This window comes from Pseudopodoces humilis, chromosome 3, assembly GCF_049639895.1.
Source record: "Pseudopodoces humilis isolate 2021_Gansu_Grassland_sample_001 chromosome 3, ASM4963989v1, whole genome shotgun sequence".
Taxonomy (NCBI): Eukaryota; Metazoa; Chordata; class Aves; order Passeriformes; family Paridae; genus Pseudopodoces; species Pseudopodoces humilis.
This window is the reverse complement of record NC_142202.1, coordinates 25,258,707-25,285,597: the sequence shown is the minus strand read 5'-3', so window position 1 is coordinate 25,285,597 and position 26,891 is coordinate 25,258,707. Positions and strand designations below refer to the sequence as shown.

Genomic DNA, 26,891 nt, shown 5'->3' with positions numbered 1-26,891 from the left:
CTCAGCAGTCATCAGTGGGGCTGTACAAAGGGACAAGGTTACTTTATTCCAGGTACATGACATGATTATACCTCCTGTGGTTACCATCAGACCACTGCTCCAGCCTACCAAGATTTATCTACTGTTAGGGCCTACCCTTGAGCTAACTGACCACTCACTCATATCAGGTATTTCAAGCATGAATACCCTTCCACTGTTCAAGCTTTTAACGAAGACTTTGTCGTACTTACTCTTAGTCAAAAAATCTCAACATTTCTTGAGGGAGTTAAGGCATTAAGCCCCAAATATTTTTGTAGAGCAAGATTTAGTCTCAAGATAAAACACACCAGAACACATGAAGCATCCACCTGCAAATCAGTAATTCAGTCATGGCTTTAATCAGCATAAACTCAAAAATTCAGTATCCTTTAGTATTAAGATTTATTTTCCAAAGATCTCATTTTTGTATGAAATTTAATTGAATAACAGATTGGTTTGAGAAAACATATTAATTTCCTTGTGGTGAAAATGTTTGCCCCACATAAAACTTTTAGTTGAAACTTTCAAAATCAGGAAGACCATGTCTACTGCAATTCCCAAAATTCTCTTGGAAACAGAGAAGGCCTTAGTTCTTGTCCATGCTCCAAAGACCATTCTTTAAAATACCACATATTAGTCAGATCAAAAATGAAACCCTAGGATCCTCTTCTCCTTGTAGTCTTTCCAACCCTGGAAAAGGTTGGGAAAAAAATAAAATAATGATAATCAAAATTTTTAAAAAAATCTATTGCCTGGCAGGACCGATAATCACCAAGGCTCAAAGGCTTTTGGAAGGCCTTTACAGAGGATAAATTATTTATAGGAAGAAATTACTGGCCTTTGCCCCTCTCTGGCAATGAAGAAGTTAAATCTGAGCAATATGCTACCAAAGCAGAGGCTCCAACTACCTCTCCAGCCTAGTGCTCACTGTTCATCTCTAGTCTAACATAGCTGTCATTTCCAACAGAGTTCAGGGCAACAAGTCTCTAACGAAAGCTGACATCCCAGTGCAAAAATCTAACCCAAGGCTTACTTCTCTGAAGTTCCAACCTGTATTTTTCTCTAATACTTTCTACCAGAGTGAAATCCTGTGTATAGTCCTTATCTCTTATACAGGCAACATAGGCAACAGGCAAATTCAGGCTGAGGAAACCAAAGGCATCTAGCCTTTTGACAAATAGAAGAATGACGGCAAAAGTCATGTCCTCTGACATGCAAGAAAAATTCGTGATCAACATCCTTTCTGCTCCAGCTACACAGTGAAGATTCTTTGGTATTAGATCAGCCACACAGGAAAGAGCCTTAAAATCAGCTGTGCTCGTATTTCCGTTTAAAAGACAAATACCAACTGCTGATTTTCTCCAAAGATCTACTTAAAAATTGACAAATAGTTCTTGCTTAGGTATAGATAATCATTCTTTTCTACTATATCATAAAGGGGAAATAGGCGGCTACTTTAAGTGAAAAGCAGGCTCCTTTCAATTTAGATTTATATTTAACAGGCAGAAATATTTACTTGATGACTGTCATAAAGGCCAGAGCTGTCATGACTTGAGCTGGGACAAAGTTAATTGTCTCCCTAGTAGCTGGTTAAGAGTTGTGCTTTGGATGCAATATAAGAGTAATGTTGATAACACACTGAGGTTTTTAGCTGTTGCTAAGTACTGCTAGCTATACTAAGTCAAGGACTTGACAGCTGTCATGCCTTGTCAGGGAAAAGGTGGGAGGGGCACAAGAAGTTATGAGGGACACAGCCAGGACAGCTGGCCCAAACTAGGCAAAGGGATATTCCATACTGTATGAATATATATTATGCTCAATATATAAACTGGGAGGAAAGCTGGCCAAGGCTACTGCTTGGGAATGACAGGGCATTGGTCAAATGAGTGATGAGCAACTGCATTGTGCCTCACTTGTTTTTAATTCTTCTATTATAATTTTCTTCCTTTTCTTTCCCGTTAAACTGATGTTATCACATCAGTAGGATGTTATCACAACCCACAAGTTTACTCACTTTCATTCTTCTGATTCTCACTTCCATCTGATTGGGTCACGGTAGTGAGTGAGCAGCTGTGTGGTACACAGTTGCTGGAGTCATTTTTGGTGCCCAACACAGGGCATGACAGGTTGAGATAATGGCAAATCTGACCAGAACATATTAGAAGAAATCTGTATTCAATATATTAGCCACAGATCACAGTGGTGATGTATTTGCCCTCAAAGTTGGTGCTCTTGTTAGTGAAAATGCATTACATAATACTTTACGTGTATATATTGCCCCCTATGCTGATTGTCACCCATGGGAACTGGGCTATAGTTTTGTTGCTGTACTCTGTAACACTGGCTTATAATATGACAGAACTGACGCTCATGAAACTGAACTGGTATTTGTACTCAGCACACAGCCCACATCTCCATACTTTGAGAGCCATCTATAGGAAACTACTAATAATTACAGCTTTTACCTCTTTTCCTCAGAGACCCAATCCATGAGGGAGACTGGTACCTCCCTTCATCTTCCCTTTCTCCTCTAGGCCAATTAAAACAGCACTTGGGAACTTTTAATAACCTTGGGATGTTCAAACCAGCATTCCTATTGCTGTGTCATCTGAATGTGTTCAAGGTCTTGTTGAACAATGATTTTAGAATGCCATCCAGCCCTGAGGCTGGATAGCAGTAAGTGTGGAAGGGTGTGGGGGATAGTATGGGCAAGTGTCTAGGACAGTGGGTACCTCCAGTGCTTTGGGATTTCAGCCCTAAACAAGTGCAAAACCTGGAAAGACTAGTTAAATATTTGGAAAAACTATGCTGCCACCCTGACAATTCCAGAGAGACAAAACTCATGGCAACATGCTGTGGCCTGGCCCAGGCCTACTGAGCCATGTTCAGTACTGTACAGTACCCTTGAGAGAAAGAAAAGGCCTCTGGATGTGATGACAAAATGATGGCCACAGGGGCTACTCCAATCCCAGTGACTTACTGTGGTTTAACCAACACACCAATTCATGCCTGTATCAGCCCCTGCTATACATAAGGAGAGAGATATGTGGAGGTGAGCTCATTTAGTGAGGGATGAAGCAGCAGGGCTATCACGAGAAGAGGTAGGGGAAGAGGTAGAATGCATAAAAGACATAGTTAACCATCTGATCCCTATCCTTGAGCAAGCTGTGACATATGCAAAAATATTTCAGCCATCATCCACGCAAGGGCATCACCTGGCTGCTCCAATGCTGGAATAACAGGCCCAGTAACCTGGAATTAGAGGGTAGAGAAGCCAAACAGCTGAAACCCCATTCTACAGAAGTGGGTATTAACAAAGCAACTGGAAAAGGGGCACAAGCCCTCAGTGTCTGGAAGTGACTCCTGTCAGGTATGAAGGACAAGTATTCCTTCAAGGAAGATGTTATGCCACCCAGGCAAGTGGACTGTCACAGATAGAGGCATCCAGTATCTGAGGCAACTAGCCATGCTGGAGGAGATTTATAATGATGTAGACAACAAGCAGTTATCCAAAGACCCAGATGAAACCAAGTGTACACAACCCATGTGATGGAAGTTTGTATGGGATGCACCATTGTCATACACCAACTAATTGGCAGTAATGACCTGGAGAGACAAATGGTGGATAAATTGGCCATCTCAAATAATACAAACAAAATGCCTCTTCCTCGCTACAGGCCTGTATCTTGGTTGTGGACAGGAAAGAGGGCAGACGCATCCTGTTCTCCACCTGTACGGACCAGTGTCCCAACTATTAGGAGTAAGCATAAACAGCACAGGCCACCCTGTGCGACCACAGAGAGCACATGAGGAAATGGGATGGAAAAATCTACCTTGACCCTACAGGCAAAAGTAGGGAAACAGCAAGGAGAATCATGAGAGGGTTACTGCAGAACATTGCTGTAACAGCCTCTAGTGGGCAGTTCCCCAGACACAGTGAAGGGGTTACTCTTACTCCTGATCTTCAAGGGACTCTGACTCACATTTACAAGAAGTGAATAAACAGTAATTACTATAACCAGGACTAGAGGGACCCTGCCTCCAGTTAGGTGCAGGAAAGAAACAGCTGGGTTTAGTGGACTGTGTGGATTGGATGACCTGGCACAACAGACCCACAGGATTCAAAGGCTCTAGCAAACACTGCTTCACAGGGGCAGGCACCATCTGTTTCTGGAGTGGCAAGGCAGTCCCAACAGCTAACTTTGTTGGAGGACAAACTAAGCTTGCTGGGAATGAGTGGCAAAAGCACTCCATTGTGACTGGCCCTAAGACTCCAGTGCATCCTTTGCCTAAACTGTCTCACGAGGGTGTATTTCAAGGACTCAAAAAGGTACTGCTGGGCTTTTGGTATAGCTGCCTTGGAGACAGTAGAAATTAAACAGCCATTGACCTTGCCCCATCTCCTGCAGGACACTTCTGGTGCAGGTCAAACAACAGGCACCATCAAAATGGTGCATTGGCAGCGATATCACACCTGCCACCATCCATAAGTTGATTGGTCATATGGACAGCCAAGGAGTGATCAGCAGAATTCTCTCAGTTTCTAATAGTTCCATATAGCCAGTGCAGACTAAGAGTAGACTGTCATGGCCTGAATGAAGCCATGCCACCTCTGAGTCCAGCCACGACAGACCTGTTGGAACTTCAATACAAACTGAAGTCAGAGGCAGCCAAGCAGTATGCCACAATTGATGCTGGTACAGTTTTCTCAAGCCATTGGCAATAGAGTGCAGGCCCATCCAGTACACGTGGAATAGACTATTCCAGGGGTGGAAACAGACCATTAGCCATGGACTGATCTAAACAGTACTGAAACAAGGAAAAACTTTGGAACACTTAATACATTGATGACAATATTGTGTGAGACAATACAATAACAGAAGTTTTTGAGAGAGAGAAAAGTAGTTCAAATCCTTCTGAAAACTGGTTTTGCCATAAAATAAAAAAAAGTCAAAGGACCTGAATAGAAGATCCAGTGATCATCCACAGGACTGCATTTGCTCAAGGACCTGGGTGCACTTGGTGGGTTAATGCAGACAGATGGGGAAGTCCAATGTGTACCTCAAGGGGATTTGATTGTGGGTAAGAGCAGCTAATTATTTAAACTGTATTATGTTGTTTGCTATAAAATACTGTAGGTCATCACTTCTATGGTTGTTAAATGCCATATCAATGGTACTGTAATAGAATTACCTAGATTAATGAAGAATGGAATTTTGATGATAGAACCAGACCAGCACAGCAGTGATGGAACTAGCACTGGCTTCAGCATAAAACAAGCAAACCCTACACACGTTCTCTCCTGCCCTGAAGGACTACTACGACAGATGAAGCCCAAAGTCATGGACTAAAACTCAACAAACATTCTGAAGGGATGGCCCATATACTATGTGAATGATATCTCTGTGTATATATCAAAATACCGGAAAGGTGATAGTGATTACTTGGGTGTATTGGAAAGTGTGGGACTTGGTAGGATGTAAATGGTATGAAGTAAGGAGTAGATACAGCCCTGCTTTCAGGTGGGATAGAGTTAATTAATTTTCTTCCTCATAGCTGGTATAGAGTTGTGGTCTGGACGCAGCATAAGAATAAAGTTGATAGCAACAACTAAAAATACCAGTGTGTTATGTAGTGTTTATGCTAAGTCCAGGACTTTCTTGATTCTCTTATCCTGCCAATGGAGAAGACTGGAGTGGCACAAGTAGTTGGGAGGAGACACAGCCATGACAGCTGGCCCAAACTGGCCAGAGATACTCCATATGACATCATGCTCAATCTATAAACAGGAGAAAGCTGGCCAGGGGCTACCACTCACATTGGTTGGCAAGTGATAAGCAACTGCATTGTGGATCACTTGTTTTGCATATTTTAATTCTTCTTCTTCGTTTCCTATCCCATTAAAAAGCCTGTGTCTCAACCCATGAATTTTCTGGTTTTTATGATTCTCTTTTCCATCCCACTGGGGAGGGAGAAGGTGGAGTGAGCAAGCAGCTGTGCAGTTCTTAGTTGCTGGCTAGGGTGATGAACCATGACAGCAACCAACACATAATTAGATTATAAAGGTCTAAAAGCCATAATAAAAGTTTTTGTAGATACTATAAAATAATTTTCACATCACATGTCAGTTTCATAAAAAAGATCAGAACTGAACTAATACCACTTTGACAGTCAACAGTCCCAAAGGCAGTAACGTATCTTTTCATAATATGAGAATGGTCCAACATAAATCTTTTGGGCTTAGATCATAAAAGTGTACTGTAAAATGTCTCTTCCTCAGAAGGATTCTCTCAACAGGCTAGTCATTTCTTATAAGTCAGTGCTGTGGAAAAGAAACAGTGCCAGAGTTTTCTGTTACAAAGCACATGTGCTCCAGCTATAAAAAAAGAATGACATTTCAAAAGAAAAAATGCTGCACTAGATATTAAAGATGTAAATGATACAAATAATCAAAGTATTCATGACAAACAACTTCAAAACTTATGTGAAATGCAGGAAGAAATAACTTTCCTGGTTTAAGTAAAAAAAAAAAATAAATCGAAGTTTAGTCTTGGCAGAAAGCTCCTCTGTCTCCATCTTGCAGTCTCTCTCTCTAGTGTGTGTTATGTGCACACAGACTTTATTCAGCACATCTGTCTACACATACTGCAGATAGTTTTGATTTTTGATCCCAGAAAATTTGGTCTTGCTTCAAACTTACCAATCTTCAAAATACTGGCACTACATGAATTTACCTCAGGCCAACAGTTTTTGGGGCTTGGTTGTAACAGCTATTCTAACTATGCAGCCAAAAATGCTGGCAGAGTCAAACAAATGATTGCAACCTAAGAATAAGATCTGAATATTCTATTTTCACTTAAAAATTAACTACATAGAAGAACAGTTATTACCATTCCTGGGTTTCATCTGGAGGATTTGGGTTTGTTTTTAGGTAATCTGCGGCCATGTGTGTCAGCTTTAGCAAGGATGTCAGCTGACCAAAGATACTAACAGAAAGAAATTAAGTATCAACAGAATATAACAATATCGAGCCTCCCACCAAAAACCTTTCCTGTCAAGATGTTGTGAAAGAAGCCAAAGACGCTTCTAAACCAGGAAGTAAAAAAAATTTTGCAAGTCCTCCCAATTATCAGGTAGCATACATACCTAAGAGCTACAGCTGTAATTTTAAAATTAATTTCAGCACCTCTATTGTTACAACAGGTGGGGAAAAGAACTAATAACAAAGATAAACAAAACACAACTTTTCCCCACCACACTTCTTTTAATCAGCAAGTTATAAAGGAGATGAAGATTTCAGAATGAACTTCAGCTACATCAAATTGGTCTGGAAGTACAAAACAATCAGAGGCGTAATTTAATGCTGTAGATTCACATCTGTTTTCAATGTCAGTAGCACTACCTGAAAACATTAACATTTCTGCTCTGCCTCAGCTACTCACCCCTACATTGTGCCAGCAATTTCCTTTCTTTCAGAGTTGCTGGCTGAGATGTTTTTGTCCTTACTCTCTGAACTGTTTCACCGAAAAAGAGCAAAGTTAGCTTTAGTATTTTGAAATTTCGTGATTTTGTTTGCAGTGGGTTTGGAAGCAGCAGTTTAGATAGCAGATCCAAGGGGGCTGTAACTTTCAACAGAAAAGACAAAGAAATAGAAAAAAGCACCTGGAGCTAGGTTAAGGGCTATAACCTTTCTAGCTATGTTAACACAAGGAAAACATCCTTGTGGTCCTTTCAGAGATCAATTTTATAGTCTGCTTTCTTGCACTTTACTAAAATATGAATGATGCTACTTAATTACAGATCTTCCAGATCAGCTTATGTGACAACCATCTGTCTCCCATGGACAAACTGCATACTTCATGCTGAGGCTTATTTTTTCTGAAATGCAGCTCAATAGGTATAGAGATCATACCTCAGATATTCAAGATGAACTTCACAAAACCTTGAAAGTGGACTCTGAATCTAGCTTTCTAATTACTGCACTTAGTACAAGGTCATCAGTACCCAGGTTGATGAATTTTTTAGTCACAGAACTTTTACCATGCAGCTTCCTTCTTATTAAAAGTAGCAGATGTCAATTTCACACAGTTCTGTGGCCGAATGAAAACTTACAACAGTGCTTTTCTTAGCTACACAGAATTCTGTGTTTGCTAGTGTGAGCTCTTATTATCAGCAGCCTTAGCTCAGATTAGCACCACTGCTAGGGACTTAACTGAATAAGTATGCAGTGTCATTCTCAGTAAGAGACTACTCTTGTCAATGTCTTAATTGATGTCACTCATCTTAGGTTTTCCGGTAACATGTTCAGCTATTTTTACCAAGACTTCACCTAAACACTTCTAAGACTGGGAAATTCAATCACTTTAGTTACCTGCAAACAGTTGATCTGAGTTACAGAGTAACTAGATAAAAATTAGTTCATAACATAGGCAAATACTCAGGTTGGTTCACCAAATAAAACAAGGCTGGATCCAGACAGCGCAAAGCAGATTACTGCTGCCAGCACCTGCCTGCGAATAGGATGGAAGTCTTTAGAAGTAAAGACAGCTCAGCCTAAGTCAGCATTCATGCTCTTGTACCATTTTCTTTGAATAGAAATTTGATGCACTAGCACTTCAGTGAAACAGGCCTACCTGGTTAATTCAGGTATTACCTGTCCAGGCTTATTATCCTTGAAATCACATTTTGTCCTTAACTCAAACCCTGCAACTCAGTGTGGCTTTATTACATCACATGGAAGTCTACACTGTACTGCTGCTTATCCCTTCTGACCATGCTATGACAAGACTTATATCCTATGATATTTGCTGAAACTCCTTGTCCTTATCTGCTCATATTTCCTGTAGCCAAAAAGCACATTCTCACTTTTTTACTGGGCTGTTCAAAACAGATGCACAGGTGGCATTTGGATACTACAAAGCATTAACTTAGCATAAAAGTGATCCTTCACAAGTTAATAAAGTTTTTAATTATTTCTACGCAGAACAGCTGTTTTGATTATCTAAATTCAATAAAAGACCAGGTACTTTGTGTTAAATTTAGTTTGCTCCTTTTCAATCATCAATCTAACAAACAGCAGCCAGACTTTTACTACAGAAACAGGACCTCAGATTTTGAAGAAAAAGAACTGTGAAGTGCCCCCCACCAGGGAGGCAAAGATTTAGTTTCAGATATGCATTGTTAAAGTGAGAGGCATGGCTTTAAAGCCCGTGAAGAGTAAATTCCATTCCTCTGCCTTAGGGGATGTGCCCTATGAGCCCAGGAAGAGTTGCTCCACCCCGACCCTCCTGGGGTGGCAGTCCAGGTTTGACTGGATGACTGGGTTTGAGTCCCTAGGGTTTCTCCCTTGCTGTGTTCCTATTAGTCCCTGACCTTAAACTCCACCCTGGTTCTGTCCCACAAAACCCACCACCCTGCCTCTGTTCTGAGCTCTCTGTCTCTGGATCAAAGCCAAGTTTGTTCCTGTGGTGAATAAATGGTTTCCCGAGCAGAGGCCTGTCTCATTGAGTCCCATGTTCGTCACTGGTAACTGTAGCCTCCCTGGACAAGATTCTGCAGACCCAGAAGGCAACAAAGAACCAAGATTTATCCACTACACTACTAGTTATTAAAATTGAAGAATTTTACCCATTAGCATGACACATTATGTCACTAAGAGTGAGCTCTCCCTTGCTCTAACTTTAGGCATTTAAGATAACTTTCCTTACTTTTTGCAAAGTCCATTTACAAAAAGCTTCAGACACACTTTTGTGAGAATAGGGCAGCAATGAATCACCTACTCGTATCATCTGTGAATTATTCCTAAACATGTCTGAAACACTAGACTAAGTGTTCTGCAGCAGGTCTGCAAAACCACAGTAAACCAATACACCTTTATTTTTATAATTGAGGGGTGGTTTCCTGATTCACACAAAAATCTGAGGAAGCCAGACACAAGGGTTGGGGCTGGATGAGTGCTAAAGGTCCACTCAAAATAAGTGTGACTTGCACAGTGTAAGAAAGGTTGCACCTCTTTTTCAACATGTTACATCACCACAAAACAAGTACAAGTACACACAAAACATTCAATCAACACAATGCTAACAAAAACCTCAAAACAAACCACATTTGAACCCTTCTTTCATTTTAGCAGCAGAAAAAGCAACACCACCTCCTTGGCACAAACATGTCACTGATTTACAACCTATGTATTATTGAACTTCAGAGTAAGACACATAGGACTGCTTCAGACCAACAGTCCAGACTCCTGCCTGCCACTACTGAAAAGAGGCAAGTCTTTCTGTCAAAAACATCAAAATGTGAAAAAAAGAATGAAAAACCTTCACTTGATCATAATTCTGAAGACAAGACACATGCCATAAACCCATGTCAAAGACAGTCTTCAAAACACATAGTCCCAGTTTAAAGACAGAACTATACTTTTCAGAAACATACAACTCAAAAGGTGCAATCTCTATGACAGGTATTTGTGGTGATATGGGATTTTTTTCCATTACTATGGTCTTACAGCATTGTATTTATCTTTTTTTTAAAAAGGATTCAAAGAACATTGACTCTTAGTTCCCTATACATGAGTTCAGAAGAAGGTGACAGAGTGTGACAAGAGGTCTCTGTCACCATCAGATAAAGTTAATGACAGAAAATCAGCATCCAAAGCATTTTCATTGACCTGGAAGAAGACATCAACCTTTACCCTTGAAAAGGTGATTCAAAAGCTGAAGCTACAGGGAACCTTATAAGGGAAATATAGACATTTTCTGTAACTGATTAAAACAGGTAATTTAAGTAGCACTGCTAGTGTTAGTGCATTTAAGGAAATACATTTTAAATAAATGTAATAAAAAAATAAATTTCCTTGTAGGGAAAAAAGTCACTTGCAGACAGTAAACTGATCTCAACACACAACAGGCAAAACACTTCATGACTTTTACTGACACTGTACAGTCTTCAGTGTGAGAACATAACTTCTCCAAGATCTGGTCAGCAGACATTTACTGTGGTGAAAAATTACATTTCCCTGTCCCCCATTTATTAACTGTGCTTTGTATTGTAACAGAAAGAAGTTGTACTTGAAATTATATTTCCTCCCTATTAAAAAATAACAGTAAGCAAAATTCAAATATATTTAAAGAAGAAAAAATATCATTTTACCCAATCTGTTCAGAAATTTCCATTAAATCCATGGTCAATTACAAACTGCAAATTAAAAACACAGTCAAAGTAAAAGGAATTACATATTCCCGTAAATTTCCTAGTAGCAGAATTTACTCTTACCTGTAATTTTAACCTTGTCAAGGTTCTAATTCAGTGCTGAAAGAATTAGTTTACATTCCTGCTGCCAAGAAGCACGTAACAGAATCTCTTGCTAAACCTTGAGATAACAGTACAGGACACAACATCTGCTTTATTTTGGTATTTCCTAGAAAGAAACAAAGAAGTAGTTAGCTACTCCAGATGGTGTACAACAGATTTGTACATTAATTTTTTCATTAATACAACTCTTTCCTAATTAGAAGTGTTTGAACTGAAGCTGTGCCTGGATGTGTAAAGATCTTTCAGTAAACCCTCTAAACACAATATTCAAGATTTATACCAACAAAGAATCAGATTAATATTTTTCTCTATTTCCCTCAGCAACACTTACAAGCACTTAAAAAGTCATCACCCTATTACCTGCCTTTCAAGTCCCTAAATTCAGTAAGAGAAGAAATAGCTCTTGCATGCCTGCTAGCAACATTGTGCTGTCTTAATTTTATTCACCTGCTCAGATGACAGAGTACACTCCTTGAGCATTTGGCAAGACTTAAAACCACCACGGGCAGCATGTGTAATTTGTGAGCTATTTATTCTGCTTCCTTAGATATAAAATGCACAAGAGTTTAAAACAAAAGCAATGAGCTTCAACTGCAAAAGTATTTCAGATCCCCTGAAATAGGAATCATTACATTTCTTTAAAAATAGTTTCTGTAAAATTAACCAGAAATTCACCTTAAAATGTAAAAGTAGTGAATAACCAACAATTCAGATACGTGGCTCAACAACAGCATCTACCCATTGCTTTGAACAGGATACAAACACACAAAATCCTTCATGGATCAGGGACTACATATTTAGTCTTACAAAACACTGAATCTTACGGAAGTTGTCATAAGAATACATTGGTAGAAGGAACTATTGTAGAAAAAATTCTGGATAACAGCCAGCTTTTCTGGGACAGGAGGGAAATAGAAGTTTTGTTGTGACAGTGCAAATTTTAAACTGATAAGAGCACACTGGATGAGGTGAGTGATAAAGGAGACCTACTGCAGACCTCGACTTTAACTCCACCGATGGAAGAACAGAGCTACAACATTTCATTATGGCTTGCCTCTTCCATACACTCAATAGTGCTTTTCAACTAATAAAAAGTGTCATAAGCACAAAATTGCTCAAAAGGACTACTTTACCACCTTTTGAAGAATTGCAGGAGTTCAGTAAGTTCTAAGCCTGTAGCTCTATGCTGTTGCAAGCCGTGTTTTCCCCAGCATTCTCTCTTCTTACGCACCACAGTAAGATGGAATCAAACTAATCCAGAAAAAGTCAATTATTTCCTGTCACTTGAGGTCTCCAAACCAGCTTAGGAAATGCCAGGCTAAACAAGTACCGATGACAGAAATGCAGAACTGGCAGCTGCTGCCAATTCATATTTGTTCCAAGTATGGTTTAACTACACCTTAAGCAGCATCCACTAAATCATTAATGAACTCTGAAAAAGTATCCTAAATCATTGTATTGAACTACAAGGCAAAAGCCCTCCCCAAAAGGTAAAAAGGCTTCAGTAAAAAAGTTGCTTCCACATCACAGAACTTCAGGGTGTAAAATGAAACACACACCAGTGCAAATTAACAAAGCTGTGTAAAATAGCTCTTCATCAACACACAGGGTTTTAGGGCAAAGACACAAAAGACGTGGCCAGGACACAGCTCCCTCCATGCACTGTCTCCCACTGTCAGAACACCCTCTCCCGCCATGATGGTTACAAAGTGCAGGCACCACAAAGTGCTCAGGAGCCTCGGTGCTTCTGTGGCCAGTGGCCGTTAGAAGTGGCAAACTCACAAAAGCAGCCTTGGAAGATGAGCATTATGCTTTTCAGAAACAAGAGCCTTGAGCCCTCTCAGATTCTACTCCACAGAGGATGTGAGAGCATTCCTTAGACCAGGATAGCTTTTAGCCAGAAGGCTGCTTACAGCAGGGCAGATTAAAAAATAGATATTTTGGGCTAATTTCTGAGCATTTTACTTCAGAATACGATTGCATTTATACAAATTCTATGTACACCATCTCACTAGTCAGAAGTGGGAAATGTCCCAAACACAAAAGCGCCTCTACCACTGAATATGGCCCAATGAAGGGACACTACTTCTACTTAATTTGCACAGTGGTACCTCTCCAAATAAGCTGCATGGGTTGTTTCCTCTCAGTATGAAAAGATTAGATTCATGATGCAGCTTTGGGATAACAAACCATTTTATCCAGCTCCTAACAGTTTGACTGCCAAAAATGCTTACAATACACAAATGTAAATGTCTTCCCCAGATTGTTTATCACAAATTACATCACAAGAATAAAGCTGAATGCATCCTATTAAAGGCTTAATAAAATTACAAGACATATTAAACATTTTCTCTGGGCAACTTAAGTCTTCGTACTATGTAAATGTGTAATATTTTAGTAGGACTAAGTTAGTTCAGTAAACTTTTTTGCTACTAAGGCACCAGCACCCTACAGTGGACAGTTTTTAATTCAGAAAAACTTAAATATTCCCTGGGTAATAAAGTGTTTGAATTTGATCATGTTTATAGAATTTTCTTCAGAAGACAAGACCAAATAGACAAAGACATTATAAGCAATTCACTGCTAAAATCTAAACTCAGTATTCCAAAATAAGCACATTAAGAAAAAAATTACACAGTCCAGAGAAATTTGAAGAACCTTATCATGTTATTTTACAGAGTGTAGGCATCAAATGCTGGTTTTCCTGATGATTAAATACACACTTAATAATGCTGGAAGCAAAGCACTAATGATCCTCAAGCTGAATCCTAATGTTTAAAACATTACAACATCCAGTCCTTTGCAAATTTCCAAACTCTGGCCAGAGAAGTACCAGAAAAACACTGTTTATTCTGCCTCATAACCAGCTAGTCCTGGACTCTGACTTTTCGTGGATAACCAAATCACAGCTGCTTTAAAACAAGCAAACAAACAAACAAGCTCATTGATTGAGCAACAGAAAGAGCTATAATCTGATGTGCCCTGATCCACACTATGACAGCACAATACCACCACTGCCAACACTGCCCCCCAGAACTGTAAGGTGTGTCACCCACAATCAAAGATTTTGCAGAAGTAAAAGACAGAAAAAAAGGAGACAGAAAAGAGCAGCAGTGTATGCCACAGGCTAGTTAGTAAACTGCAACCTACCAAGGGCATGTTTCCAACATACAGTAAAACCTAAGGTAACATCCCTTTCTTGAAAGAGGCATTCAATGGGCTACCTGACTTTTTGAGGAAAGTGAGAGCACAGGGGAATGCACTAGTACTGCAAATTCATGCAGTAATTCTTCCTTATTGTACCTATATGACGAAGCCAAAACTAAACCAGGAGTTATATTCTGCTTGCTTACTTGACACAATGCACAAGTTCCACCCTAAAGAGAGAGTTGTTCATCCACTGTAATAAAAGATAATGAATTCTCTCTACATTTGCTAAGTGGTTCTTCATTCTATACAGAACCAAGACTGAACAAAGTCTTGATTTGTGGGTTTGCAGGTGTGGGAGTTTTTGATGAATTCTTTTTCACCTTTTCAAACATGGAAGCTGCACTAAGACATTCACATTAATCAGTTAAAGTAAGGAGAATTAACTAAAGTTCAAAACTCTATGAAGCAATTTAGGTGCTTTATCCTTTTTAAAGCACTTAATATAATATTACAATTTTGAAAATTCTGCAGAAGTATTCTTCCACTGCGTTTTAGAAGTAAAAGCCAGAACCTCCTGAAAAGAAACCCCTTGTGCTTGGTGTTCCATTCAAAGCTGAATTCAGCATGTTGAAGTCTGCAGTTAGAAGTTCTATAGCCAGTTAGTAATTTCAACTATGAAATTATGCATTTCCAACTGGAGTACTGTTAGACCAGTATTTCCCATTCTCCTAAAAGCTTGATAATACCATGGGCTTAGCATTCTAATTAAATCCATACTTTTAAACATCACCTCACAAATGATGGACATCAGTTATAGCATCAGAAAGCTGCTTTTTGATACATCTTAAAAAAGATGCTCTAAACTTTCTTCCTGCAGACCTGTCTTTAAAACATATTTGCACTTTTGTAATTCCTAAATTCTCTGTGACTCACTTTCAGGTAAGCTTTAGATCAGTATATTCAAATTATGGCTGTTTGGCTATCTTAGCAGCAATGGTAGCTTAAGTGGTATTTGCTCTCAGCAGCCCATTCCTGTTCCATGCATTGTGGCTGAGCAGAGATACAGACAGCTACACTGGTAAAAGTGAATGCCTGAAGCAGAGACTGCTCATCTGGCTGATGAGGAAATCAAACTTTGTTGAATTACACAAGGAGAAGATGAAGGAAGACCAAAAGCCAGCCTTACTGGAATTCAGAATGCACGTATGCAATCTGCATTTGCCTACTGGGAGATCACTGGCAAGCACTTATTTCTCTATTCTTCTGTAATAGATGAGAGTTATGCACAGTGCAACTCAAGCAGAGAAATGTGGAATCATCTCTCCATCAATTATGCTGGACAACTTTGCAAACAGCCAACTTTAGGAAGAGAGAAGACTGAAGAGCGCAGACATCTAACATGCTTCAGTAAAAACACCCAAGTAAAAAACATTCATTTTCAGTTATTTGATCTTTAGCTGAACTAAGAAGGAAGTACCTTCAAGAGTAAAAATATATTGCACGAATATGTTAGTTTTCTTAAAAAAAAAACACTCAACTGAAACAACAAAGCATAGTAAACAGAGAACTTTAACTCTGAACAAACATGTTTACTGGAGCTGCTAGGACTTTCTAGAGAAAAGCTTGCAAAAGTTTTTAACCAGCTTTTTTCTTACCTTACATAACAACTGTAGTGCAAGTAAAGTTCTAGATACGCATTATGCCTTTAACAGAAATCCAAGAGTCACAGATTGAGAAAGATGTGTTTGTATTCTGTATGGTTTTGTGTTTTCCCTTGATGCAAAGGACAGAGTCTACAATCATTCATCTCCCTGATAAGGACTTAAAATTCCAGCTCAGACACATTGAAGTGATATGCATGGGCAACCTAAGATCATACTTACTATTACTGCAGTGCCTATCATTTGAGCACATTCTTACACTGTTTCCCCACGAGGCAAATTTAATATCACATAACTAGCTAGAACACCTGGGTAGAAATATTTAATTTGTCAGTTCGAAAATATCTGTCTGTTTCTTGTCTTTGTTAACTACCTCAATTTCGTAGAGGTCCATAAAACCAGCCTGACCACTGGGAAGATGTTCTGAGAAATAATCCAACACACCTGTCACCTAATAATAATATTACAAGTCACATCTTCTCTGAAGTCCTCTGGGAAAAAACAGCATGTCCCTAAACCACACCTCACTTGACAGTCTCATCTACTCTACCCACAATAGCACTACTAATTAGCATCCAGAGTCTGTCACTCCTTTGCCTAGAAGAAAGCTATTGGTAAACAACAGTATTATTCAAGTTCAGAAGAAATCTTGAAAATAAAAATCCTGTTGATTATGCAATAGAAAAGGCTTAGCCCTTTCTAGTTAAGCCATTCAAAGAAGGCATCTTAAGTATAAAACCATAAACTCCTACAGAATAAATTGTCAGCAAAATCAGAGAAAGCAACATAGTTCAGATCAGTTAATTCAGTAGCAAGTACATGTTTTTGGATAATAAACTCCATAATAAACTCACTGCACTGTAGGATAAAGTTAAGAAAATTGACCTAATTGTATAATTTCATTACTAAGACAGCAAAGGTAACAGCTACAAAATTCTAAGATGCTTTAGCTGTAGGTCACAGTCAAAATCTGATAGTTTTCAAAAGATTAATATCCTTCTGAGTGTCTCATATGAAATGGTCAGAACAGGAAAGAACAGATTATCTGCAGATAGCTACTTTGACTAATTCCTCTTTGACCAGTATTCAGTGATATTTAAGCCAGAGTCCTCAAAAATTAATATTTATCTGGTAGAGAACTTCACCCTAGCTCCTGCTGGCTACCAATGTATTTAGAACAGGTCAGCTTTTGAATCAAGTCTTGCTAAATCATTGAAGTCAATTAGGAATTTTTTTATACTCAATACCATATCTTAAATTTCTGCTGTTCCTGACACTTTAAAAAACAAAAAACAAAAAAAAACCCAAAAAAACCCAAAAAAAAACAAACCAAAAAAAACTTAAACCTGGTTTATACATGTCTTCCTGCACAAATCCTGTATCTAGAACAAATATCCCACAAAGGATTCGCAAAGGCACAACAGCATCACATTTTGTCTATTAGCGGAATGAAGCCATTACAATATGCTTCAATTACAACAATGCATGCCAACTAATCACATTTTTTCCCCATCTTACAAATATAACACAACCTTAAGTGTGACCATGAGTATACCCAAACTTTAGAAGGAATTTAAACTCCACAAAGTGGGGGGGGGGGGAGAACAACACAAAAAGTATCAAAATAACAACAGTTCTTCATGTAGGACCAGGAACAAAAAATACAGCAAGAATTCCCTAATGCTGGTATGTTTGACAATGACAAATCAAGATGTATCAAATTAAAAGGGGATAATAAGAATGGGGTTTTATTTCTTTATATATGGTACCAATGATCAGAGGAAGGACTTCCCCTCTCACGAATAAAGCTCCTCTTCAGCTTCTAATGATAAGTCTTCAGGTATAACTGCACTAAAACTGAGCCATCACTGCAGATTTAAAAAAGAAAACAACTTGGCCACTGCTGATGTGCAGACAGTTACAGAAGGCATAAATTCTCCGCCACACTACTTAGACACTTGGATTTATTTGTGGCTTTTTTTAGCCATGTTACCACTTGCTAAATTTATATACATCAGGAGTTAAATTCAATGCAAAAAGGGTCATTCAACACCACAATAAAATCACCAGCATGTTTAAATTGGTAACATAAGAAAACCAGTAGTACGAGCTGCCAAATATTAAGAGTTATGATGCTATAGGCATTCTAACATTTACTGCAAAGCATGCAGCTTGGAAAGAGAGAATTCAGGCATCTGTTATGTCAACTCACAGCCTACAGACACAATCTTTCAAAAGAAGTAATTTAAGTAATACAGGAACTGAAGGTTCCAAATAGGAACTGTTAAAACACATAGTTATTATTATATCTCAATTACGGTTTTAGAACACTTTTTCTTTGTCCCTTCCAAGCTAAGATGCTTCTTCTAATTACTAGCAAAGTTACTTCAGTGACAGCACTGTATTACTATTAACAGAATCAGCACATAGAAATGTAAAGGCAATTAATTTTTTTTTGAGAGAGTCCACTTGTTTAGAAAGCCATTTCCTTATTGATAACACAGTTTATCACCTTCCTAAATCAGCCCGATTTGATTCATTTCAGATAAGGTGTATCTCAAAGCACTTTTAAGGCAGTTCTAACCAATGGTGAAGAGATCAGCTGAACCTACACAATATATAATTATGTACTCCCATACTGTAAAAGAATCAATATACCTGTAATGATATGACATTCAACCCATAGTGTGGATAGTCACATTTCAGATCACAGATGACTTGTCCAGACTGTTTCAGAAAACACAATCCTCTCTCCTCTGCTCTTTTACAGGATGCTCTACTTCTCTATCAGGCTAGAGAAACTTTTTAAGAAGTCTAATTAAAAAATCACTATCTCTAGGAACTGCAGAGTGAAGCAAACTTCTATTACCTTTTTTTCTGGCAGCAGGCTCCAGTATTGTTGCCTGGACACAAGGAATCTTTTTCAGGCGTCTGCACTGAGGCTATCTGAACTGTTTCACTTGTTTCCACACAAGAGTACTTGGCAAGAAGCAGCTACTTGGTAACTTATAAGCTTAAAAACTCAAAGTTTTGTCCAATTCATACTGCAACCTCAGTTCCACAATAAGTCACATGGAGTCACTTTTAATCAATAGTTTAAACTCTCAGTTTGCAATATATATTTCAATGCTGATCTTTCAGATACCTCTATTGAGTAAAAACTGTTTTAATTTCACCACTATACCAGTATCACAATACAACTATACCTGCAAAAATTCAAAGGGCAATTCTGTCAGTAAGAATGTTAAAAATAACATACTAGAAGATCATGCCAATTTTCAAAAAATCAGTATCAGAGAAGCTGCTTAAGCGTGCAGCAGGCAGTCAATGCCAAAGTGATAGACACGACAGCCAAAAGGATTCTGGGAAAGTTACCATGTTAATAATTGAACATTCACTTAATGTTATTCATTTCAGACATCAGCTGAAGGCAAATTTGGATAACACAGATTAAGACACCATCTCTCCAGCTCTACCAAAGGTTACTACTGCTCCTGTACACTGCTGGCTGCAAGACATGCCCTTGCTGCATTGAACACTGATGGAAACATCTTAGCACAAAGACGCATTAAAAAAACACATTAACTGTAGCAAGGGGGCAAACACCCCATTCTGTCATCACATTTATAAGACAACTTGTCAACACATTTTTAAATTATTTCTATATTCCAAAGCCTACATATCAGCCTTACCACTTTACTACCATAAAACTTAACCTGCATGTATTCTATAGTAGTGTAACAAACTATCTGGATCAAACTAGAAATCTAGAAAATAATCATGGCACACAAAGGAATACTCTTAAGTATTCAGGCATTTGCAGAATGACAACTGAAAGAATCAGATTAATTTAGCAGTTTAAAAGAAAATCAAACAATTACCTTGGGGATTACACATATAATTCAGTAAAACTTACTATATAAAAAACAGACCCCCAGTCACAAAAAATCAGAAAGAGGTATGTGAATAGAAGACTGCTGATCTGAGCTTTCAAACAGATGCTAAACACAGCACAAGCACCAGCACAACAAGCACCAATTTTGGTAAGTTTCCACGCCCTCAAAACTGAAGAGCTGGCATTAGGCCATCAGCTGCCTATCTTTAGTGCTACTTACACATTCATCCCCAAAACATCTCCCAAGTCCTACTGAGTGTCTCCAACATCACTTCTATGACTGGAGACCATGGCCTTGTATTCTCTCTTCTGTGGAAATACCTGCTCTGTAAAGGGAGGCTATGTGCTTCTCCAGTTTTCAAAGACTCATTTGGGCTGGAAATGACCTTACATATCACCTGGTTCCAACCCACCTGACACAAGCAGGGACACCTCTTACTGGACCAGGTTGCTCAAAGCTCCATCCAACTTGGCCTTGGACACTGCAAGGGACAGGACATGCACAATTTCTCTGGGCAACTGATTCCAGTGCCTTGCTACCCTCACAGTAAGAATTTCTTACTAATATTCAATATAAACCCACCCTCCAGCAGTTTAAAGCCATTACCTCTTGTCCCATTAAAGCACACCCTTGTCAAAAGTCCTACTCCAGTTTTCTTGCAGGCACACTTTAGGCACTGGAAGGCTGCTCTAAGGTCTCACCAGAGCCTTCTCTTCCCCAGCCTGAACAACCTCAACTTACATATATATATGAAAATGTTTATATATACTCCACTTTTCCCTGGGAGTAGTGTGGGAATGACACAACAAACACTATTAACATTCTGTTAAACTACGCATGTAAGCTGAAGGCAATGGCATCACTGCTGAACAATGCTAATGGCTCCTACTATTTGATCATGCTCTAACTCACAGAAAGGTGACTGTGCAGGTGCTTGAAACTATGGCTTCATTGAAAGAAATGCATCTACCATTTCCGCCAAAATGCAGCAAACCTGCCCTCTGAATCCAAATTATTTCCTGATATTTTGAAAGTGACCAAAATATTACTCAAAAGTGTGTTCACTAAGCACAGGACCACAAAGTAAACAAGAAAGAGTTACTAAGACACTATAACTATTGACTATAACTGTCAATTTAATAAAACATTCCATATCATGCAACTTACTGTATTAGTTTTATAATTAGCAACACCCATACTACTCAAAAAACAGCTTTGCAATAAGCATTAGCTACAAGTAGCAACCTACTTGACTATTTTAGCTAAGGAACACAGCCACAGCTAGCTTACGTACCTCTAATCATTAGTGCATTTCAACAGAAATATGCAGAAGTATTTAACAGTTAATAAAGAGTGATAACATTCTGCAGGAATAGTATAATATATAAGCCAGGAACTCAGAAACAGTATCATTTTGCCAAGTCTCAGTATTCATGCATTGTGTCATCTGACCGTGGACAATTTTGATAGTCTTACACCTTAAACGTAATACAAAAAGAAAATTAATTCCAGATCTTTGTCCTTCTGATTAAGATTCACTTTAGAGACTCTTCCTTGTATACTGGGGTGAATAAAGCAGAAGAGCCTGTGAGTCTGAAAGTAGTAAGATGGAAGAACTGACCAATTTCTCTCCTAGTTTAACACAATAGTCAATAAAATCTTTAACTCAAATGCATAATAATAACAGCTAAATTGAAACTAATAAACTCTGTGAACTACTGAAAGAGGCCAAGCTAGACAAGAAGTTCCTATTTGTCTATGGCAATGCCGCCAAATATCAAGTGACTGCTTTTCACATGTTAAAGACGAAAGTATGAAGGGTTCTAAGATACGAACCATTCCATGGGCACTACTTGCCAAAAAACTCCCACTTTCAATATGTACCACCTTTAAAGATGTCATGTAATCAAATCCCTTTCCAAACCAGGAATATGTAAACCACATGACAGGGAGAACCTGCATACAATTGTGTATGTATGCACATTTAAGCGCAGAGATAATGGAGAAGTCTGGCATACTAATGCAATTGTTTACAGTAATATATCCACATCCTGGATGCAAAGGAAAAGAAAGAGTAAAAGCTGAGATTCAAACTTACTTTAAAGCACAGAAACCACAACAAAGTAGTCTATCACAGCCCACTACATATTTCCTTAAAAACACAAGCAGAAACACACCTAAGCTCTCTTGGTTACAAGAAAGGAATAAAATTGCATTTCCTTAAAAAGCATGATGAAGGGCTACCACACTTAAACCACCTCACCTTTACAGACCAGAATACTGTTTCTGCAGCAACAATCTGTCTCAAGTATTGTCTGTTCTGGAGATTGTCTACATGTAGCATTTAAGATGACAGTTCACTTCCCTCTTTGTCCAGGCTTGTGAAAAGAAACTAATCTCAGAAAAGCTGAGATTTAGTTTCACAACCCAGCATCCTGCTTACCCCTCCTTCTCCAGTAACTTCAAATGCTCTAAAAATTGGTGTTTTACCTCAAGGTTCAGAATACCGAAGGTGAGAGACAAAACATATTGATAACTATAATGTTCTAAAACTTCATTTTTGACACAGAAAAAGAGTATTTTTTCCTCTCTTAGATTAAATGTTTATTCAATTAACGTACCTTACTTATTCCAAGCCTGCTCAATAGGCAGACTCTAAATAACTACTGCTTAATACCAAAAACAGTCAACAAGAGATCATGTTAAAACAATTTTATTTAGTAGACAGTAGACCCTTGAGGACCTTTAGCTGTAACAGCTGCACAGAGTATGAACCATTGACCACCCACCCTTCAAAATGACTCCTCAACCAGTTTTCATTTGTCTAGTCATCCTCCCATTGAGACTGTAAATAGGAATATGCTGAAGGACACCAAAACATCTTGCTAAGGTCAAAAAAAACCAAAATATTTCCCTGCTCTATCCTCAGCTGAAGACCTAGCCATTTGACAGAAGGCAGTGAGGTCAGCCACGCATGACTGACCCCATTAAAGCCAGGCAGAATGAAAATAGTCACCTTTTTCAAAAATGTTTTTCTACAGATTTATATAAACTACTTACTGATATTGCTATCTGAATAAAGTAGTATTTAACATTTTCATTAAGTGACACAGAAAGCTTTTTTTATTATATAACACAGCAAGGATGCCTGAAACAGTGAACAGGAACCATCTCTATGCTTCAACAACTTGCAGAATTCTAATGTTCTGAAGCCTACATACAAGAACTCTGGGCGTTAAAAAAAAACCAAACAGGTCTCAACGTGTGAAAAACAGACATCAAACAATTCAGTTTCTGGCTAGTTTTCAAGATATCTGTCTACAAGACAGTAAACAGCAGAGGTTATGAAAGGGAAACTTGGTCTTTGTAACGGTATCTAAAATTTATTAAAGAAATGGATATCTGAGAAAGAGAAGAGAAAGAAGTAGAAAAGAGCAAATGACCAAGAAAACTCAAACATTTCATTATGAACCCTGTAAAGGATTTCTAGAATTCAGATTGCTTACGCCTTTTCAGATAGTTTGCATTTCTCCCCAACCTTACTGCAAGAAGCCTCCAAAACTTAATGAATATGGAAACTCCTGGACACAGAATCAGCCAGTGCCTGACAAACAACTGCAAACTCTATTCTCTACTAGTGATGACATTACTCATGTTTCACCCAAAATAGTTTGGTCCCTCTGCATTCATCAAAACATAGGCTTGAAACAGGCAGTGGGTAAGATATTCTAACCGTAAATTAAGTGGTGACAAACACCACAGTGGATGAGCTGAGGCAGTCCTCCTACCCCCTAAGGAAATCTGTAACTGTTACAAAAAGCACAAAAAAACAGCTTGACTTGCTCAGAAACTTTCTGACAAACTCCATACCATGACCTTTCCCATACAAAGTTTTGGTTTCTTCTGTCTTCTCATGTACCTACAGATATTCTTGTCAGCAAGTGCTGGTATTTAATTAAACTGGAATGACTACTATGAAGGGAATCATACAAACGTCTGTAGCAGGCTATGCATTTGGGGAAAATCCAAAAGAGGGGGTGACCTTTTTAATTTAGTTATAATAGATGTTTTAATGTCAACATTGAATTCCACACTTTTTTCTTTAGGACTGCAACATGACTGGTAGCACTGCTAACACTGCCACAGGTATGTGTCTTCTCTATGGTCTTCATCAGGAGTAATACTCCAAGTAAATACAGAACTTCCATTCACAAGATATGTCATTAGGTATCCAAACCACCAGCGTCAAGAACCAACGCTAGTAACTACACAAGAACCTCATCTGAAGTACCTCAGCATGCAGTCTTACAGTAAGTGAGGCTAAACTGAACTGATAACTGCTGTAAACGCACCTCCTGTCATGGGTAGTTTCTTCCCCAGCTTTGGCATCAGTAGTTGTTCTCACATCCTCATGCAGCAAGCTGATTCAAGAAGCTGAACTAAAAGAAAATTAATCTCAGCTATATGTACCAAATATATGCACATTACCCAGCTCTTACCATGAGATGAGACACAACCAAGTATCAACATGAGAAGGAAGAGGATCTCACATATGGTCAGAAGCAGAGAACTGCAGAAATAGAACACTACTAACATACTGAGGTAACTACACAAGACCCTCTTCCTTAATGAAAGTCAGGATTATGGTAGATTCCAGAAGCAAATGCCTGAGTGTGTGCAGAGGCTTAGCTAAAACTCTTTTCTGTACTGTATCAACACTGAAAAGTGGTGAAAAAACAAACTATTCTAAGGACCTTTAACCCTTAAATAGAGGAATACCAGATACCAACTGGGCAGCATGCAGCAGAAATCTGTTTGGGTAGAGGGAACAAATTCTCCATAATGACAGACAAAATCAAAGCTGCATTATGTACAGTAAGTGACTCAGCTTCCAAGAAGATGCTATACCCATTGTTTTTAAACACCTACAAAAACATAACAGCAGTGCCTGGCTGACAAAAAAGCTGATGTATCTAGTGCCCAGCACTCTCTCCAAGGTATAAGATTTAATGACTAGAAACCAACACAGAAGCAGCTGAGCTTCAACCAAATTACATGAACTCTCCTGTCTATAGAATTCTGAAGGCACTACGCTTTGGCAGTTGGACCTAATAAGCTTCATTGCTTTTTTCCCCTATTAATGTAAAAATTAATCTGGGGTCACATCAGCTCACTCTTACTTTCCTTCTCTGAACAAAGTGGTTCAAAGTACATGGTTTCAGTCATCCAAAAACCCTAAAAGAATCTTTGCTTCTTCAACAACAGTGACACAAGTCCACCAATTCCATGACACCTTAAATCCACACAGCACTAAGACTTCCACTATCTCTGGGACTTTTTACACAATTCAGGGAGAAAAAAACCCAACAACTTGCACAGTTCAGGAAAAAGCACTACAGAATAAATCTTCTCTCATTCCCCCCAGTCCTTCTCAAAAGTGGATTCATCAGGAGAAAATGAGCCCAAAGAAACCAAACATAAACAAAAATAAGGATGGAGAAAGAAGACTAATAGCAAGAAGCTCCTCCCCATCTCACCCAGCAATGTCAGTGGTCAACTTTTACTTGTTGGGTTTTACTGATGCCAGTATCAAAAAGAGTCAGGATAGCTCTGAAAGGTAAGCAAGAGGTAGTGGCAGGCAGCAGAACTTAGTAATAAAAGGCAGCACAGTGTATGCGCCGATAAAAATCTTTAAAATTATGTACAGACAAATGAGCAAAAGACAGATGCCCATAATGGGAGCAAGAAGGAATACTCCTCAATGAATACTGTGTTCTGCCTACTCAAGTATTCTCTGGATTAGGTGAAGTTATCAGTGAATTTATGCAATAAGTTCTTTAGAAAGCATTGTAGTTTTCTTCCTTACTAAGAACACTACTTTTCACGTCCTCTCTTGACTTATTTCAGTTTCTCTCTTGCAGTAACAGTATCAAACTTTGACTCGGGAAAAGGAGAAGATAAACACTGACTGGAAAAAAACAACTTCTGAAATTGGAACAAAATGAACTGTGCAGAAGAAAGGTTGTTCACAGACAGATTTGGCTCACCACTTATTGTACTAGTGGTAGCTTAAGATGCTGACTACTATAGAGAAGATAAGAAGCAGAAAAAGATGAAGTTTCTGGAGTTTCCAATATAGTGTTTTAGGACCATTACCTGACTTTAGAAAAAGGCTTTAAGCACAAATCTGACAACTCATGACAGATCTAAGCTGTCACATGTGCTTTATATGCAAGAGCTTGTTTCAATCAGTGCTTCAATAAACAGGACCTTTGGAGGAAGGGACAATAGGGAGAGACCTATTGACAAGTTTTCCACATTGTCTTCCTGTTCTTTGTGAAACTTGACATCATAATCAGGCTCCAAGTCTGGACAAACCTCAAGACACCTTTCCAAAAAAATTAGTTAGGACATTTTTTGGTTTTGTTTATACAAAACACATCTGAATCTGCTAAGACTGAATGAAACAGAACAGTGAAAAAAGATTACTTCCAGCAGTAACTGAGCCCTACATTCCCTCTCTACACATTCAGAAATACAAAAAACTTCAGACTGAAAATAGTGTGGTTTGTTAAATACATCTGTGAATATATGGTATTTTTCAATTATTTTTTTCTTTCAAACATGAATTAATAAAGTACAACTGCAGAGTACCTTTTGTAGTTACATTTTTCTAACCATGTTAAATTCTGTTTCTTGCTATTGGTAACAGCAGCACACAAGTTAATTTCAAGAATCTGAACTATACTGAAATTGTATTTCTTCCCCTCTGACTGCAGAAGTCCAGCACCACTTGCACTTCAGGTTAAAAAACTGTTTCAACTGTTTGTAACCTTATTCCCTTCCCTCCAAA

At 38.5% G+C, this 26,891-nt stretch overlaps 1 protein-coding gene across 3 annotated transcripts in view; it reads right to left on the bottom strand.

Annotated features, from left to right (window-relative positions):
• The window catches only part of PPM1B (protein phosphatase, Mg2+/Mn2+ dependent 1B), a 61,202-nt gene that overhangs the window by 24,483 nt on the left and 9,828 nt on the right, over positions 1–26,891 (bottom strand). For all 3 annotated transcript variants that reach the window (XM_088052762.1, XM_005523386.3, XM_088052761.1), the window contains exon 2: positions 11,293–11,437. The gene's annotated coding sequence lies outside the window, so the exon portion shown is untranslated. The remainder of the gene's footprint in view (positions 1–11,292; positions 11,438–26,891) is intronic.